The sequence below is a fragment of the Sinocyclocheilus grahami genome, unplaced genomic scaffold (genome assembly GCF_001515645.1).
Source record: "Sinocyclocheilus grahami isolate Dianchi unplaced genomic scaffold, SAMN03320097.WGS_v1.1 scaffold500.1, whole genome shotgun sequence".
Classification (NCBI taxonomy): Eukaryota; Metazoa; Chordata; class Actinopteri; order Cypriniformes; family Cyprinidae; genus Sinocyclocheilus; species Sinocyclocheilus grahami.
The window spans coordinates 426804-447982 of NW_015505679.1; the positions used below are offsets into that span (position 1 = coordinate 426804).

At 35.9% G+C, this 21179-nt stretch overlaps 1 pseudogene; it reads left to right on the forward strand.

Moving 5' to 3' along the window:
• The first annotated feature begins 798 nt into the window (after window positions 1-798).
• Window positions 799-21179, forward strand: part of LOC107554390 (microtubule-associated tumor suppressor 1 homolog) — a 38796-nt pseudogene continuing 18415 nt past the window's right edge.

The window sequence follows — 21179 nt, forward strand, 5'->3', positions numbered from 1 at the left end:
CCTTATTCTGTGACAAGAAGCCACATCAGATCACAAAAGGAAGCATTTGACTGGTGTTGTGGAGTAAAAAGGTTATAATGTTCTCTTTTGTTGGACAACAAGTTTAGAAATGTGAATACAAGGGAGGTTTAGCTTTAGGCATTTTAATTTAAGCATGTTTAGCTTAGTTAACGGAAGGCTACCTGCTGCCATCAGAGCAAGTGTAATTACTGCATTCACACGCTCCTCGAATGCTCTCATTTCCCGAGTTGGGCTTTTAAGTCGGAATGTGAAAACAACATGGACACTCGCGTTACTACAAAGATTTGTTGGATTTGTATTATTAGAGCTTTCCGACTTGAGTTCACATGCATTTTCTCAGTCGGGAAATTATTTTTCACTTGCAGTGCCGGTGATGGCATGGTGCCGTTGAGGCACCGAAATTTGCTTTCTGATTCGGTACCATATTGGTACCGGGTTTCGGTACCCAACCCTAGTTTAATGCAGATATTTTTGAGATTTTATTGTGTTTTTATGTGATGCTCATGTGTGTGTCGCAGACCAGGAAGGATTGTCCATGCTATTGCGTCTGCTGGCATGGAGGGTTCTGGGTAAGAGGAGAAAAATGCATTCCAGGGCTGCCTCAGAAAAGTAACTGGCTCTCTTACACACACACACACACACACAGACAATTCTGGTTGGTTACTGCGACACAGTTTGGCTGCAGCTGAAGACAGAGGGGAGGGGTCTCTCTCTCTCTGAGTCTCCGCTCAGACTGAAACTGCTCTCTCGCAGTGCTTTTACTGCCATGATCGCATGAAACAGGACATTCTGTCCGGGACGGGCTTACCTGTGGAAAGTGTGTGTTTTAAAAGATGAAATACACTCTAGGATTGATTTGAAACACTTGAAATGCAGGTACATGTGTCATTTTAAAACCATTTTTTGTTTAGTTGCATGGGAGAACTTTTCTTCAGCTGTATATGTATGAGAGGGATGGTTTCATGGTTTTCAAGTCAGCTGGGGCTTTTTCAATAACAATCCCAGTCTAATAACTTATGTTAGGATTAGAATTTAGATGTTTATATATTCTTGGAGCTTGGAGCTTGTTTGTATTGTGGTCTGTTATACATCGCATCCTATGTATTTGTATGGCGCCACACTATTTACATGTACAGTTATGTAATGTAATGTTGATTTGTTTGTGCATGTGATGCTGGTATTGACAAGTGTGTTTTTGGAATCCGAATCACTGCGGTATATATGAATGATGTAGTTATTAGAGCATGTCCTCTTTTTGGATGCTTTCCAGCGCTCTTTGACATAACCAGAGTGATCTATTGGTCTGTTTACGCTTGTTAACTTGCCACAGCATTACATGTACCAGCACCAAAGTCAGAATGCTCCAGAAATCATCGCTGCTTTAGAGGGACGTGACTCTGTGTGTGTGTGTGTGTGTGTGTGTTTTAAGATTAATTGCTCTAGTGAGTATATGCACCTGTCACTATATACCTTACTTTACCTAGCCTAATGAGATTCATAACCAAAATTTTTAACTTAGTGGGCCTGTTAATGTTGGCAGCTCTTTTACTGGAGTACTATAAAAAATAATGTTTGGAGTCAGTATAGCAGTGATCTGTAGAGGCTTGTGGGTATTTTGGTATCGCAGACACTGCAAATGACAAAGTAGACAGCTCATCTCTATGGCAACTGTTTGGTTCTGACAGCAGTGTTTGGGAACCGAGAGAAATCCAGAGAAATTGATGGCGCCTTTACCTGTTTGAGAGGATTCAGAGTGAAACTTTATCAATGTGTTAATAGAGATGGCTTAAAAATGGCTTGTTTTTCTGTTAAATTGTCTCAAGATTGCGATTAAAAATGTGATCACACAGACTTAAAATGTGATCAGACACAATAACGGCAAATGAGCACAATCAGACTTTTATTGTCAGTATATAGCAATGAAATTGTAAGTATGCAGTTTAATTTTTGATTTTGAATGTAGTTCTCATTTCCCATTTGTTCTGAATTTAAGTATAAATATAATGTGATAAAAATCTAATTGTCTCAAAAATCCCATTAGATTGAGCTGAGTTTAGCCATAAAAAAGTGCATTTGTAGCCTCAGATTTAATGATAAAAATGATTAGGTATGGTTAGAAGAATTAGTCGTTTCATAAATGAGCTGACATAGAAAAATGTGCATGCAATAACATATATTTGAATCAAGTGTGTGCAACCACATAAATAAAAATGCTTTTTTCATGGCCGTTCTCATGTATTGAAAGCGGTTCATCTTCCTTATTAAGATGTTATCATCATAGCCATGAGCATTATATGTGGTTGCATGTTTTTGTTTTTGCATGTGGCATAATTACAGCTCACAAACTACAGCACTCTGCATTTCTGAGCATTTGTATGCAAATAAACAAGTACATTCCTGTTTCGGATTATGCATGGTATTGCATCAGTTACAGTATTTTATTTTGAAAACAATATGACAGATATTTTAGTTTGCTATAGTAATAACATTATTATGCTTGCTAGAAAACGTACTAAATCAATATCAACTGAACCAAGGTCCTTTGACTTTTAGTTCAGTAATGATTGCCTATAAAAATGCAAGCACCAGTAGATCTGTAGCTCTTTCTTAATGTGTTTAATGTTTCTTCTAGTCACATTAGGGCCTATGCAGAGTTGTGCAAATCGGACTTAACGCTCATTCATTAGAATAAGCCTATGAGATCAGTTTTGGCACCAAGTGCTACTATGGGAAATAAACACCATTTCAACCGCTGTAGCTCCAGTAGTGCTGGGTTGTATACCGTTTCATACCGAATACCGGTGTTTATTTTTGTTATGATATGAATTTTTAAAATACCGCAATACTGTATGTCGCTTAAACAACGTTCGGAACACGACACTGTTTGAAAAGGTTCCCTTTTCACTGTTGCACTGTGGTGAGGGAACAGCTGTATGTGTTACTAAGCGTGAAAGTTCCGAAACTGAAGCTGTAGAACTAATAGAACGTGATGACACAGAAGAACACATCTACAATATCCACATTGACATTTTATCAGACGTTGCCGCAATTATAAATGAGAGTGACTCCTAGTTAATGTGTGTTAAAAGGGGTCGTGTTTAGTCACTATTTAGTGTGGTATTTTTTGACAATATTCACTCATCATGACAGTAAAATAGGGCATTCTAAGTCAATATACTGCAGTATATCCTCTCTCAATCAGTAGAAAATATGGTTAAAACCCGGTCATGCATGAAAAAAAAACCCATCGTCATATACCGTGAAACCGGGAAAATACCGTGATATAAATTTTTGGTAGTACCGCCCAGCACTAAGCTCCAGCCAAGCAAACAGCCTGCTAATGCTCAACTATGTAGTGAAATTACACAGTATGGAGACAGAGAGATAGAGGCACAAAGAATAGTACTCATTCTATATCTATATTTTATTCCATAGTTTACAGGGGAAACTGTTATTTTAATTTTCAATGTACAAACTCACTCCTTGTTCAAATTCCTTTATTAGTATTGATATGCTTGTACAATGCAACCAGACTGTTATCAGAATGCATACACATCACATATGCCATGTGCAAAGTCCTTGAGTTCCCGAGTTTGTGCTGTTTGGAAAAAAAGGTTTTAATAGAATAGCTTTAGTCCTCACTCTACGACTATGTTTACTCTACGTCTATGTCTGAGCAGGGCACTTAGACAGGTGTCTGTTAGAAAGAGAGACCTCGCTTCCGTCATTTGGGCTTGAGACTATTTTAGCACTTATATGGGAGGCGGGAAGAAGAATATTAAAGAATTGCCTTTATAATTTAAGTTTCCGAATTAACGTGTAGTTTCTGAATGAAATATTTGACATTTTATTAGGGTTTTGTGTTGTGCACGAGTGATTGTTAATAGGGAAAGTAGAGGAGAGTACTGTTATAATGAGAAAGAGAGAGAGACCAGCATAAAAACTGAGACACTGTTGCATAATCGCATCTAGGAAAGAATGACATTTATATGGAGGTGTAACTTCCCACCTTAATAATTTGTTATTTATTCTAGTCATCATTCTGTGGGCTTTCTGCACAGGCTTTAAGTCATATAAGGACAATAATGGTAAGGCAGCGTTGCAAACATAAGGAAATGCATTTTGTCTAATTTTTAACAATGCTAAAAGTGGCCAAAAATAGTTGCAATGCTAAGAGCTTTGTCAATGAATGCGTAGGTGGTTTAAGAGGACATACCAGCCTTTTGTCCTCACATGCGGAAATATTTTCGTTCTAGGTCATCAACGTAATTCCTTGTTAATGGGAATACTCCGCTAATTACTAAAAACCGTGTTACAGAATGGCTGCAGTTCCCAAATTATGTATAATAACCTGGGGAATTGTGCAGGTGCTAAATGTGAAATGATGCTAAATATGATTGCAGAAATTTGATCAGATGTTCTGTAATGTTATAGAGGTGTTGTAATTTTGTTCTGGGAAAAGCAAATGTATTGTGTATCACACTGAAAAAGAAACACTAACTCTTTGGAAGGTCACACTGAAACTTAAGTCCTGGGCTTTCGGATTCCGAAACGGCTCAGTATTGATTATATAAGTTCATGGGCATCTTCTGTTGGGCCCTAGGCACTGAGGAGTGTTCTACAAATCCACTCAGTTCAGTCCTAGAACATTACATTCATTCTCTGGATCATTCTGTCAGGGGAAGAAGCATTAGCCACCCTTCACTTCACTGTTTTTTTTCACCTAGAGGGCCAGTGGGCAGACTAGTGAAAGAAAACTGGGTTGCTGTCAGTCATTCACTGGTGTGATGATGCCATAAAGCACCATTCTGATTCAAAAGCATGTGCTTCTTCACATTTTGAAAGCAGGTTCTAGAAAATGTGTATGTTTGAAAATTAAGTTATTGCATAAGTTATAAGTTATAAAGCACAGTTATTGTAGGGGGAAACGCCATGGTGATTGTCTTATACACTGTGGGAAAAATCACCCATTTACATGTCTACATACAAATCTAAAAATAGTTAAAAAATATATATAATAAAAATAATACAAAAATAAAAATAAACACAAATCAATAAAAATTTTATAAATGACATTAATACCTCTTAACTGTCACCCCCCATTTTTGAACAAAGTGCACTATCAAAACTTAAATTGTTATAATTGATGAACGCTTTGGAATACAGACCAAAATAAGGTTGGTCTCTTTTTAAAGAAGACAATCAGCAGATTATTGCAGAAGTGAAATCATTTCAAAAAAGTTTAAATTTAGTGTAAAGAAAATGTTCTGTACTAAAAAAAAGTGTGTTATATAAAATAAATATTTGACAAAATATTTTTTAATCTAAAATTGCTATAAAATTAAAGCCATATATCTAAATAAGTTATTTTCCAAATTAGAAGTTGATATTAAAAAAATTAGGTTCTTATGAATTTTTGTTATGTGTTATTCCAAAAATGGCCACCGGGTGACATCCAAACTCCACTGAATTTTTTTAATGCATTTTTCTGCCACAAATGTATACATATCTCTCTCAATATTACTTCTATCACATTAACCACCAAATATGGAATCTTGAGACTCAGACCTTTCCAACGATATATATTTTGTCTAGAAATTAAAATAAAAATTGTGTACGCATTACACTGATTAAAAGTGACAGTAAATACTTTTACATTGTTACAAAAATAAATAAACAAATGAATAAATAAATAAAACCTTTTTCAAATAAATGATGCTATTTTTGAACGATTCAACAAAGAATTCTGAAAAGAAACGTATCATGGTTTCCACAAAAATAAAAGCAGCACAACTGTTTTCAACATTGATAATAATCAGAAATGCTTCTTGAGCAGCAAATCAGCATATTAGAATGATTTCTGAAGGATCATGTGACACTGAAGACTGGAGTAATGATGCTGAAAATTTAGCTTTGCCATCAGAGGAATAAATTCCATTAAAAATAGAAAATAGTTATTTTAAATTATATTCCACATTATTACTCATTTTATTGTATTTTTGATTGAAAATGTATTTTGCAGGATTTGCGTTAACTTATTAGCAAATTTGTTAATTTATTTAGCAGAGACAAAAAAAAATGCTGCTTAAGAGTTTTGCTTAAAATTTCGAAATTATACAGTCTAATTTAGATTAAAAACTACTCATGCTGCATCTTTGTTTGGATCCTGGTTTAAATCCAGATGGAAAGAGCACAGACAAAGCCTTAGTTTGTTCATATTAAGAGATTTATTTTATTTGTGTAACTTACTTGTTTGATTTGGGGTTTGTTTTAAAATCTCAATTTAGTTTTGTTATATTTTAATGTCACAAAGAAACGTGCAGCAATAGCCTCATAAAACGACACCTTTTCATTTACTGTATAATGTCTTCAATCTCATTTTGTTAAAAAAAATCTTGAGAAATTCGAATCATGAAATCAATTGAATCGTGAGTTGAGTGAATCGTTACATCCCTAAAAGTTGCAAATCATGGTTTTGTGACATGAACTAAAGGCTATTTGAAGTCTCTTGACATATCAAAAGTCTCAAATATGATAACACAGGAAAGAAAATTACTTTCATCAAACACTTTCATGGGGTCTTTAAGTCCCAAAAAGCGACCTCTACAGCCATTCAACTTCAATCATTTATTCATTGTGTAGTACATGTGATATGATGAGAGGTCTAGTTCAATGGAGTCAAACAAACATATAAAGTATTATGTTATATTATAGTTTGTTTTAAATCATCTCAGTTTTAAAAGTGAAGATGATCAGATTTTGTCTCTGTTCTGCACCGTAAAGCTTGCTCATCTTGTTCTCCGGAGGGATACGGTATAGCTTGTGCCGTCAGCAGCACTCTCATCAATAGTAGCCATATCTGTCACATAAGCATGTCTCTGGAAGGTCAGCGGAGGAGAATTTGGCCTGATACTGATTTATTTGCATGCCACTTAGACAATGCAATTCGATGCAATGAATCATTTGTGATTAAAAACGAACCAATGTTACATACATACAGTTGATATCCGCAGTTCAGCTTAATAACTTAATAATAAAGAACGTCATAATGCTTGCATTAATACATGAGTGTCATGAGATCATGCACCAGCTCTTAGAAAGGGCACAGACACATGTTGCCACCCACTCATCCTTCTAACCCGGCTTGATATCAGCCTGTTCTTTGTTAAAAGATGACTTCTAGTGTGATCAATGAAAGGTTTTTGTGAGCAGAACAATCAGACACTTGGTTGGGACCATTCAGCATTTGTCTGTAAACACAAGGCCACCATTGTGGCTGTAACTATCACCATTGCCTATATCACAATAAAAGCCTGCTCCTTTTATTAGATTTCATCTGACCTACATTATCACCCACATTTGATTAAAAAGTGTGACTCTGATTCTCTGACATAACACATACTTGACTGTGCAGGTGCACTATCATGTGCATGCCTAAACTATGCAACGAGTGGATTTTGCATGCAGGCAGCTTTAAACAAGTTGTTCCAGTACTCAAGCAGACTAACAGCATTCAAGAGTCAACGTAGCGAGAGATATATTTTTAATTAATTATATTATTTGTGTGTGTGTGTGTGTGTGTGTGTGTGTGTGGGTTGTTGTACACACACACACACACATATATACAGTGGGGGAAAAAAGTATTTAGTCAGCCACCAATTGTGCAAGTTCTCCCACTTAAAAAGATGCGAGAGGCCTGTAATTTTTATCATAGGTATACCTCAACTATGAGAGACAAAATGAGAAAAAAAATCCAGAAAATCTCATTGTAGGATTTTTAAAGAATTTATTTGCAAATTATGGTGGAAAATAAGTATTTGGTCAATAACAAAATTTCATCTCAATACTTTGTTATATAACAAATGAACTGAAAATACATTAACACGTGTAATGGCAGGCTCAATAGCAATAAAAAAGAGCAATATAAAAGAGTTTGTCAAGTTTTATACCACATTTTCTTACCCTTCTCTCCTTTGACTTTCCCTGTATAGAACAGTAGGGAGATAAATTGCCAGTAGGGAGCAGTAGTGCTCTTTTTTTAACCTCCCTACAAGACAGTACAAGACATTTTCTTTATATTATAGAATATTTCTCCAAATTCAACATTACTGAAGGGTTTGCTTCTTCTATGACTCTGGTTTCCCTGTGTTTATCTCAGGCTCTATAATCCTTAAATTCCTAGAGAAATGCAACTAACATGCTGTTGTCTTTTCTTTTTCCTTAGAGACATTAAAAGTGTGTCAAGCCAAACAATGGACGTCATCTTCTGAATGATCAATGGAATGATGAGAAACACCTTAATCCCTTCTACAAAGTAGAGTATTTCCTGTCCATCAGTGCTGGATTGGATCTAGCTATGGGTGATATGGCTGTATGATTGTTTCTCCATCCACATTTCCCATGGAACCACCAACTAACTAACATGTCTGAGCTTTCATCACCTGCACTTCCAAAGAGGCCTTTGCAGGGATCTCAGCATGGGATGTGTCTCCTGTTGCACAGTAGTGAGCAAAGTAACAATGCTTTCACCTCCGAGTCCCCATCATCCCCATCATCGACTTTGCTCCTGTATGAAAGAGGTGAGATGTCACCGGACTCTATACATAGCTTGAGTAGTCTGAGCAGTGCCGGAACAGATAGTCCTCTGGATGTGGAGATGGGAAAAGCAACAGCCAGCAGTGATGATTCAGGCATACAGAGCCCAGAATGCAGACCAGACTACAGTGAGGACAACGACAATTCTGTGTCTGTCTATCTGGATGCTAATGAAGACTGTTGGAGTGACAATGACAACCATAATGTCACTTTGGTGGTAACACAGAAGGTTAGTCAAAATGATGGTGATGATACATCCTTGTACTCTTCAGTAAATGGTGGTGATGATGATGACACTAAAGAGGAAGAGGAAGAAGACACTTTTCTTTTTTTATCCTCAGTAGAATTAATAATGAAGTGCCAAATTGGTGTCTCTGCTCTGGAAGTCTCCACCAGCTCTGAAGTGCCAAACAGTGTTTTACCAGTTATTTCTGAAGGGCGACCATCAGAAGTGCCTAACATGGCTGTGGTGAATGCAACCCAGAGGGAAGTTGTCTTTGTTGAGTTGTCTTCAGCCATTCAAGTAACTAACATCGTGAATGAGACAGTGGTGTCCCCTGAAAATACTCCCGTAACAGATACCAGAAACATAACAACTTCTTGCACATCCATCTCAAAAGCAGACAACCTGCCAAAGAAAACTGCAGAAAAGTCCAGTGATCTGGAAGGACGTGTTCTTGCCAAGCCTTCTACAAGGGCTGTTCTGACCAAAGCCACAAAACCTGAGGCGAAGAAGTTCCCCAGGCCAGACCTGAGGAACGTGAAGGCCAAAATCATCTCCAGGGCTGCCTCTGCGCCAAGATCAGCCAATCCCGCAAAAACAAACACTAATGTTAACCAGTCCGCTTCAGGGAGTGTGAAGGTTCATGCTAGTAGGAAGGTGGAAAATAAAGCTGTTGGAAAAAGAAGCAGATCATCATCAAACCACACAAGAGGGAATGAAACAAAGATGGTGGACAATGGCAGTCAAGAGAAAGATGTGAACACTTTATCCTTGCCAACACAAGGAGAAGAAACAATGAAGTCAGAATGTCCTCCTTCAGCTGATTTTAAAGATGAAGGAGAACCTCAACTTGAGAAAAAAGCAGGGGAAGAAACCTCTAAGAGCACAAGCAAGGTTAGTGATTTAGTTTTCCCCATATTGCCTCAGGTATTGACTGTTATAATTTACTTGTAAATAACATTGTTTTTATTTACATTTTACTATTATTAAATATTTTATTTAGTACATATAGTCTGTACATTTTAGTAAAAGCTTTAATTATTCCGACTTTTATTTAGATTTATTAATGCAGATTTTACTATTATTAAAACGTTCATTAGTGTTTTAAGTACTTTTAGTTTCGACAATTAGAAAGGTTTTCCCTTTTTTTTTTTTACAATACTTTTTTTTATAATACTAAAATGTTTACATTTTAGTATTATTAAAACCTTTATTAATGTTTATTTATTTAAAGGGGTCCTATTAAGCTCTTTTACAAAGTCTTGATTTTGTTTTGGGGGTGTACTAGAACATGCTCTCATACTAGGTTGTTCGAAAAACACATTATTTTTCACATATTTTACATTATTACAACACCTCTCTCCCCAGTCTGACATGAACTGCTCGAACAGTTCCTGTATCAAATGAAGGCCCGCCTTCTGAAATACGAAATGTGCTGTGATTGGTTAGCTGGGCCAGTGTGTGTTGTGATTGGTTAGCTGGGCCAGTGTGTGTTGTGATTGGTTAGCTGGGTCAGTGTGTGTTGTGATTGGTTAGCTGGGTCAGTGTGTGTTGTGATTGGTTAGCTGGGCCAGTGTGTGTTGTGATTGGTTAGCTGGGCCAGTGTGTGTTGTGATTGGCAACCTGGTCGGGAAATGTCATGCCCCTTACCATGCGTGCTTCAGTGTAAATATTGCGTCAAAATCAAATTAATTTGAGCGTGATTTAAGCCCGGATGATTGTAACTACTCTAAGTTCGTCTGCCTTGGGAAAGTTAGCGTATCTCCGACATAGTGATAACACTTGTTGCATTCTCTAGTGCAGCTCAACCAGATCTCGTCCCATAATTGTGATATCACAAATCCCGGAAAATATGCGTTGTAGTCCAAACGAGTCGTTCGTTGTAGTTTTTGAAAAGTGATTTCTGTTAAATAAAATATCTCCTTTTGAATTGGACTTTGAGCTTTGTAACTTTGCAGATCTTTTTTATGCTCAAACAGCAACATTACAAACTAACTAAAGTTGAAAATTAGATTTAGATTTCACATTTCAGTAAAATCTGAGGTTTAAGTTTATTTCAATTTTTACTATTATTAAAACTTTTATTTTATTTTTAACATTTAGTAACATTTTTAAAGGCTCTGTCAGACATCAGGCATTCTAATAAAGCATCTTTTGACCAGTCAAGTAAGTTTATACTGGGATTCACAGAAGGGTACAGACTGAGACTTTAGCCAGTGGAAACATGTTGACACTTTATCACCAATGGAAGAAAGTATTATGATTAGGAAGTATTCAAGATTTACACCCAGGTTATATGTTACCAGTCAGACCTTTCATGATGTTTGTGTCCTTTATGCACATACATACATCCACATTTTGAGATACTCAAACTGAGTTATTAATAGCAGCTCTGTGATTCCATGTCAATCTTCTCCTTATGAGAATAACTGCTTCAACAAGTCCAGCTCTATATGTGTCGTCGCATGATTGTGCTATGCTGTTATTCAAGCTTAAATGTGTTATTAGGTTGAGTCTAACCAAATGTCAAGAGTAAATGTAGTCCTCAGAAAAGTTTTTACAATATAAATACTGTGATTAGAGACGAGCACAAATACTCATTTGTCCATCCACACTTTGTTTTCTATATCTGTTCGCTGTCCAGTCTTACAGCATGTCAGAGCGCTTACGCAATTGTACGTAAATGCTTTTGCATGTTGCTGCTTTACTATTATTGTTAGGTAACATCCAAGTGCTTTAAATTCCGGTTCCCTCTCTCACTTTCCTGCCTTTTGAACATGAGTGAGATGTTTTTGCCAATAAAACAACTGTCTTGGAGGGAAAAGAACAGAACGAGGAGGGAAACATTCCTGAGAGGAGTCTGACTCATATGAACACTGATTCAGACAACAGAATCTTTCCACAAACTCACTCCATGTGTTTGTCGAGTGTTCAAATCGACGGGGAGAAAAGGAAAAGATCTGGGCTGGTCCTGGCATCAGAAGCCCTGAGGGAATAACACAAAAGAAGCGTTTTCCCTTTGCTTTTTCTCTTTTTTTTTCCTTCTGCTTTTTGGAGCTGGCGAGTCTTATTTCCCCTCCTTCCTTTCCGCTCCTCCTCCCTCTGCTTCTCGCTTCTCTCTCTCTCTCTCTCTGTACCGCTGCACATTTTCTGTCTGTTCTGTGGAATGGCTAACACTATGGTTACCCTACGGCGCCCAGAGTTGGGCTCTCTCGCTTGGGATGCTGTCACTAACCAACGACTCTTTCTCCAGACTGTGTCTTCCAAGTTGGGACCATCTCTGGGGACTAATAGGACATCCACCTCTGGACCCCCAGAAACCAGACTGAAGCCCTCTAACCGAGAAACCCGACCTACAGGTAGTCTGGGTCCACTGGGAGGCCGAGCGGTTCAGCCGGCTGGTGAGCTTTGCTTGTTTTAACACGCCACATGCACAGAACAAAATCTCAAAGCATTGTTTAAGGAAGTAGACAGAGTGAACGCTACAGTGGCAGAGCTGTAGATTTGTTTCCAGCTTATACTGATATTGTAGGTGTGATTATTTTACCAGCATGACTGTCACAATTCAGTAAAGAAACTGAAATTTACTGTCTGCCTGACGCACATTTTCGAAACAGTTTGCAATGTTGTGGTTTTTAAATGTGTGTACATATTATTTTTATATAACGCTGATTATAATTTCTCTCGACTACTATAAAATACTATATTTATTTATTTACAAATTGTACACCTTTATTTTATTACACAACCATTCAAAAGATTTTTTTTTTTTAAGAAATTGAATTATTCAGAAAGGACACATTAAATTGTTACAGAACAAGTGACAGTAAAGACATTGATTAAAAGTGACCATAAAGATGTCTATTTAAAAAAATGCTGTTATTTTGAACTTTCTCTTCTTTTAAGATTCCTGAAAAAAATATTATTACACTTCCCAGAAAAAAGATTCTAAAATATAGACACTGTTTTCAACAGTGATAATATTAAGAACCAAATGGCTGTTGAAAATCCAGCTTTGCCATAAATTACAATTTTAAATATTAAAATATAAAACAGCTACATTAAATTTAAATAATATATCACAATACTGATTTACTGTATTTTTGATCTAGTAAATGCAGCCTTGGTAAGCAAAAGACACTTCTTTAAAAAACATAAAAAATACCGACCTCGAAACTTTTGAATGGTAGTGTATATATTTTATTATTTCCTAATGATAATATAATGAAATAAAAAATATATAAGTAACGTTGGTTTTTTGCACTGTTTAGTAAAAAAACTGACTTTATTTATGACTCACTTTTATAAATGTCCCCAAAAAAGAGGTTTTGTCAGATTTAACTTTTAAATTTAAATTTTTTCCCCTAACACGTCAAAAACCTAGTTTTAAATGATCATAAATAGGATTTTTTTTAATCAATTGATATCAACAAGTTTGTGTGAGAATTAAGTTTGGGGTTTAGCAAATAGAATTACCTCCATATAAAAACCATAAGGTCTATGAGATGTCCTTAGTAGTCGGTTAATAAATAATAATAAAGCTGGTGTTAATAAGCCTGCAGAACTGTGCTGTACCGCTGCACATTTTCTGTCTGTTCTGTGGAATGGCTAACACTATGGTTACCCTACGGCGCCCAGAGTTGGGCTCTCTCGCTTGGGATGCTGTCACTAACCAACGACTCTTTCTCCAGACTGTGTCTTCCAAGTTGGGACCATCTCTGGGGACTAATAGGACATCCACCTCTGGACCCCCAGAAACCAGACTGAAGCCCTCTAACCGAGAAACCCGACCTACAGGTAGTCTGGGTCCACTGGGAGGCCGAGCGGTTCAGCCGGCTGGTGAGCTTTGCTTGTTTTAACACGCCACATGCACAGAACAAAATCTCAAAGCATTGTTTAAGGAAGTAGACAGAGTGAACGCTACAGTGGCAGAGCTGTAGATTTGTTTCCAGCTTATACTGATATTGTAGGTGTGATTATTTTACCAGCATGACTGTCACAATTCAGTAAAGAAACTGAAATTTACTGTCTGCCTGACGCACATTTTCGAAACAGTTTGCAATGTTGTGGTTTTTAAATGTGTGTACATATTATTTTTATATAACGCTGATTATAATTTCTCTCGACTACTATAAAATACTATATTTATTTATTTACAAATTGTACACCTTTATTTTATTACACAACCATTCAAAAGATTTTTTTTTTTTAAGAAATTGAATTATTCAGAAAGGACACATTAAATTGTTACAGAACAAGTGACAGTAAAGACATTGATTAAAAGTGACCATAAAGATGTCTATTTAAAAAAATGCTGTTATTTTGAACTTTCTCTTCTTTTAAGATTCCTGAAAAAAATATTATTACACTTCCCAGAAAAAAGATTCTAAAATATAGACACTGTTTTCAACAGTGATAATATTAAGAACCAAATGGCTGTTGAAAATCCAGCTTTGCCATAAATTACAATTTTAAATATTAAAATATAAAACAGCTACATTAAATTTAAATAATATATCACAATACTGATTTACTGTATTTTTGATCTAGTAAATGCAGCCTTGGTAAGCAAAAGACACTTCTTTAAAAAACATAAAAAATACCGACCTCGAAACTTTTGAATGGTAGTGTATATATTTTATTATTTCCTAATGATAATATAATGAAATAAAAAATATATAAGTAACGTTGGTTTTTTGCACTGTTTAGTAAAAAAACTGACTTTATTTATGACTCACTTTTATAAATGTCCCCAAAAAAGAGGTTTTGTCAGATTTAACTTTTAAATTTAAATTTTTTCCCCTAACACGTCAAAAACCTAGTTTTAAATGATCATAAATAGGATTTTTTTTAATCAATTGATATCAACAAGTTTGTGTGAGAATTAAGTTTGGGGTTTAGCAAATAGAATTACCTCCATATAAAAACCATAAGGTCTATGAGATGTCCTTAGTAGTCGGTTAATAAATAATAATAAAGCTGGTGTTAATAAGCCTGCAGAACTGTGCAGTGTTACACTACTCTCCTCTCTTTCTGTAGCCACGTGTTCATTTTTTAAAGCCATAACACACTTGAGTTTAACACTTCACACTTAAACTTGAGTTTCCTCTCTCATATTGTCCATTCATCTCTATCGCTCTTTGTCATTTCTCTATTTCCCTCCATCCTGTCGTATGTATGTCTGTCCATTTATTTGTGTGTGTAGCCTAAGGCAGTTTTCCTGTTCTGGTCAGAAAAAAGACATGTCTTATTGTGCTCACTGCGTGTATGTGTGTGCATGTCTACACTTTTGAAAAGTTTTGGGTTATCCTGTAACTTAACCTTCCTCTGTGAGATACCCTTTTCTTTCTCTGTTTCTTTTGCGTGTTTGCTCTTTCTTTAATTACAAGTTGATGCAGGGATATGTTTGGGTGCATGTGGTTTCAGGGGCCATATTCTATATGTTTGTGTGTGTCATGTTTCAGTGTCAATGAAAAGTAGAATTGAATGAAGCAGAGAAGGTCACATTTCTCCTAGACAATCGTCGTCTTGTTTCTCCACAGAGACCACATATATATACATTTATATATGAAATGTAATGTATAAATGGCACTGTTTTGCATGATCGATTCGTTTAGCCACACAGATTTAGCTGCACCACTCCACCTTTTTCTGTTGTTGTTTTCTTTCCTAATCTTCTTGTAGAGTTGCAGATTTCCATGAGTGATCAGATAAACCCACTTGCAGATTAAAAACCCAAAGTCAGACTTTGCCTGGTGGTGAACAAGCAAAATGTAGTACCATGTGTTCTCCAACAGGTGGCATATATCTCAATTATGGGCCCCACTGCTGTTGAATTTAACACTTATTTCAAAAACATAGGAAAGAGCAGGGGGTTCAGAGAGTGGTTTCTGGACCAGACTCTGGAGAAAGTGAGGAATCTCACTGTACCACACCAACAGATTCAAACATGCATGTAAATACACCAGCTGACATGATGTGTATTTGTGTTGGTTGGTTTCCATAGCAGTGCCCCCAGAAGACCTTACGTTATGTACAGGATGTGCTTGTGTGAGGTGTTCTCTCGCTCGCTCTTTAATTCATAAAAAAACATACAGAGCTTCTACCCACTGGAGTCAAACAAGTGTTCTTGCACATAGGAAATGATCTGTTGTGAGAAAAGAGAAACAGGATACAGGAAACTCTCAGATATTCACGAAGAAAAAGACACAAACCCAGCACAAACTTCCCAGAAATACTGTGGTGGTACATACTTAGTTTAGCTTTTTCTACACGTATTAGACTGGGAAAACAAAATTAGTAAAAATACATCAATAAATAACTGCAAATGTTATATGAGTAGCATACCAGCCATTTAAGGCACCTTACTAAATCATTTTCTCAAAAAAACAAACATCGATTCAAGCTATGTCATATTTTATAATTACGTTCTAGATTACAGCACAATGCTGATCTTCTTGATACTTAAATCTTTTACAAGCTAGAGAGGAAAAGTGATCAGTATAGAAAAATACATTTATTGACACACACGTCAGTCAGGGTCATCTATAATCATATCTGATTGTATGCATGAACATTTTGACATCTCATAAGTCAGCTATTTTTAAAGCAGAATTAATATGTGTATGGAAGTGCTCAAGATCAGCATGGCTGAATGCACATCTGTATGCTATATATAAATGCAAGCTATATTAAATAATTTAACACACTGTGAGTGCAGCTGGCTGAATAGAACCACTATGAAAACATATCCTGTTTAGCTGGAAAATGCTTTGCTATCACTGAAGATTTCAAGTAGAATTGAATTATAACTTTTCTCTTTCAGGTATTCCAAGGATGCGTAGCACAGACAAGTCCGCAGTACCCTGCAGCCCCACGTCTGTTTCCAGCCCTTCTTGTAAGGGTCCTCAGAAAGCTGCCTCTTCCAAACTGCCTGTCAAAGGCCTACCCACAAGCCCCAGCTCCTCATCACTGGGAAGTACAATCAGCGAAAGCAACAATATTGCTGTAAACAAAGGTGCGTGTCTGTGAAGAGTTCAAGTCACCATCTTAATCTCAAGCTTTTTAAGTACATACTTAGTCCTAAACTACTGTACATGCTTTCCATTTTCACATGCTGAATAAATCAATTTCTTAATCAGTATTTTGAAGAAACAATACACAAGATACATTTACTTGAGATGCAGATGAAACATGAATATGGTAATCAGGCATTGCCACATTCATATGATATATAGTACCTTGGTTTCTCACACTTTCTCTTTGAGCCTTAATAAAATCTTCAGAGCTCAGACTGCCCTCAGAGTTCAAAGGTCACATCTGCTCTGAGTTTAGCAGTGACTGTGAACAAGTCATATACAATGCAACCTCTGCCATTCCCAAATCTATGTTGTAGACATTAATCACAGCATCCTCTGCATTACACCCTCTCAGAATCATGGTTAGTTTATTCCCACACTCTCCTGATGTCCCACACTCTGAACTCAAATTCAAGAATGATCAAGATAGCCACTGAGTTGTCATGGTAACTTGGAGCAATGAGATCTACTTTCAGTAGGAATGCATGTGAATGTGTTTGGCTAGTGACTAAAGAAGGTTTTCAAAGGAAATTCACAACAAAATGAAGTAATCACGTTGTTGTGTTGTGGGACTAATTGCTGAGCTTTGCTAGTCTTTTGCTAATAGCATTTTTATGGACATATTGAATCATTTGAAGAATTACCAAATTGGGCCTTTATTTGAGTTCCTTAATGGGTGGCATGTTTTTGCATATAGATACATTATTTAACTTTATTCTAAACTTAAACTTAAAAACAAATATTAATACATTTAATAAAAATACAATTTGACATGAAACAAGACAAGTTCATTTATATTCAAGACATATTTTCTGAAAACAAAACTTAATACCTTATGCAATTTTGCTTCTTAGGTAAATGTTTGATTTTGTGGATGTGTTGGTATTTAAAACAAGGCAAAATACTAATTAAGAATAATGTTTTATTGTACTGTTGCTTTATAATGTGATGTGATGATTTCTCTTTAATCAGTTCCTGCTGAAGGGATAAAGAGTGAGGATAAGTCTATCAAACAACCACCGGCATCCCAGATTCAAGGAAAGTCTCTAGTTAGCAAACCTGTATCAGGTCACCGCAGCAGAGCAAGCTCCACACTGTCTAAACCAGTGGCAGGTGAGAGAAACATGCATGTTGAGTTTAGTACCTTCTAATCTCACTCATTCTCTCTAACGCCCACACTTACTTTCATATACGTATCAGTCCACATTCATCATTTATTATTTACACATCAAAACAGCCTCAAAGTGAAGCTCACTGTCCTGTCGTCAGATCTTCTATAATCAGTGGGAGATCTCTGATTGTCTTAAGCTAATGACACTGCATGATGTCATTTTAGTTCAGAACCACAATCTGATTACTGCCATACACACCCCTCCTAATAGGTTTTTTAAAAGATTTGAATACCCTAATTCATTTGTGTATAGTGCCACTCTATTGTTAGAGTAACAGCTGCTGATACAAATAGATTAGATTAGATCTTTTAATATGGAAAGTTAAAGAGAGATCATCCAAATCAGAAACAAAACATTGTTTATAACTCCATAAACATCCTTAAAACAAGATAAAAAATTACCCTTGAAGCAAACTTGCCATAAAATGTTAAGATGCTTTTGAGAAAATATACCTTGGATATATTACTGTATGTCATCCGGATTAAAAAATGATTTATTTTTTAGGTTTTGATTTTTGGTTTAAGCGCAAGTGCAACAAATTCTCTGAAAACAATAAAAAAATAATCACAAAAATCCTTAATATACATTACCAATGAAAAGTTTGGGGTCAGTAAGATGTTTTTGGAAGAAATTAATGCTTTTATTGAGCAAGCACATTAAATTGATCAAAAGTGACAGTAAAGACATTTATAATGTTAAAAAGGAGATTTCTATTTGAATTAGATGATGTTCTTTTCAACTTTATACTGTCTGTATCCATACTGTACACTCTACCACTGCTGCATTATCAAAAGTAGTCTAGCTTAAACTGTTTGCGTCCGTGCTATCACTTAAGTCATCGCCTTTTCAGGTGTTGTCACTCCCAAAGCTTTGTGGTGTGTATGTGCTATGTGAAGTAGGTTCAATTGTGGATTTAATTCACTCACTGTACTACATATTGGAAATAATTTGGTGGTTAAGCAAAACATAAATATGACCGTAGGATATAGTATTTATCGAATGACTGAACAGTGGATTTCTCTATATCTGTGCTCATGCATTTCTCTCACACACAGTAGCAAGAAAAACTCTGTGAACCCATTGGAATTGGTTGGTTTTCTGCTTTAATTGGTCGTAAAGTGTAAACACACAATGTGCTTACACTAACAACACACGTACAGTTATAATCTTCAATGTGTTTATTGAACACATCTCATTAAACATTCACAGTGCTTTGGAAAAAGTAAGTGAACTTTACATTTTTGATGTTACCTGAATGATCCACAACTGTTTTTTTTGTGATGAGTTGTTCATGAGTCCCTTGTTTGTTCTGAGCAGTTAATCCGCCCGCTTTTCTTCAGAAAAATTCTCCAGGTCCTGCACAAGCTTTGGTTTTCCAGCATATTCTGCGTATTTGAACCATTTACAACAGTGACTATGATTTTGAGATCCATCTTTTCACACTTAGGACAACTGATGGATTTTTACACGACTATTACAAAGGGTGAAAACATTAACTGAAGAAAACATATATTTATTTATATATGAAAGTAAGTGAATGGAATAATTTATTGTCTGGTAAAGGAAGGAAGCTTCATGAGCGAGAGGAAATGTTTATTAATTTTTATATATTTTTTAAAGGATTATAGAGTGCTCTAGATCAGTGTTTCCCAACCTTTTTTTAGTCGCGGCACCCTTTGGAAATTTTAACAAACTTGTGGCACCCTACAAAATTAATTTCGTCACAATATTTGAATTTCTAACTTCGATATGATAATTTGAAAAGTATAGATATTCGGTACAACAGGGAAGAACTGCAGAATATAATGTCATACAGATATTTTTAATATTACCGGTATTAAGAAAATGTGTCCATCAATGGTGGCAATCAGTAGGCTAATAACCCCATTTCCTTGATTTGTTGTAAACCTTATAGCACCCTATAGTGTGACTTTCTCTGCAGTGTCTCTTTGCAGAAAATAAATGCCACAGACATCCTCAAGCCAAAATTCCACTCACATTCACAACAAGTTTACCCAACCAATGCACATTTCTTGGTATTTCTGTCCTTTCTGTCTTGTTTTACTTAAAAACAACTTGACTTTAACATAATTTTACCCACAAGCACCATCTCCACCCCTTGACTGTTGCTAATTTATGTTGCTATGACCATGCAGCTGTTGGCCTTTAGTGGTGAATAAGGAAGCACAATAGTGTCAGGACACAGCCGTTCATGTGCTGCTTGACGTCTCTCTATTCAACAATGTCACTCATCAGTATTCCGAGGCGCTTGTTACTCTCTCTCTCTCTCTCTCTCTCTCTCTCTCTCTCTCTCTCTCTTTTTTTTTTTATCCAACAAAGGCATCCATTCAGGAAGCCTGCTGCTTGGAAGATACATAAATGTTAAATAGATGTCTGAGAGAAGGCACCTGGAAAAGAGGGAAAGAAGAAGAATAAAAAGGAAGAAGATGACATAAGGTCAGATTAGGGACTAATAAGGCTTAAAGTCTATGAAATATGAAAAATGACCAAAGAATTCTGAGAGAATGTAGGATTTCAGTGTTTAAGTATTCAATAAAATTAATTAGTTAAAGGAATACTTCACCAACAGATGAAAATGCTGTCATCATTTTCTCACCCACGTGCCATTGCAGACTGTATGACTTTATTTCTACTGTGGAACATATATTTTGAAATTTTCTTTCTGCCCATATAATGAAAGTCAGTGGGAGCCAACATTGGACTCCATTAGCTTTCATTGTTTAGTGAAATTCTGTTAAAGTCATCTAAGCATCCTTTAAAAAATATACAGAAATTATACAGTAAGATTTTTTTCAGAGAATATATCTTTAATTACATTTTTTTTCTTACCTCATTGGTGTTTTTCTTGTTTTAAGCAAAATCCTCACCAAATTGTTACATTTAAATCACTTAAAATGAAGGGGGGGGGGTACATTTAATTCAAATTTATTCTATTTTTTACACAATTTTGCTCAAATGAATGTATTTTGTTTCAGTGAAGTTTAGATGTATTATTCAAAACAAAAATACTGATTAAGAAATTAATTTTTTGCAGTGTAATTGTAAATCACAAGCTATAATCTTCAAATG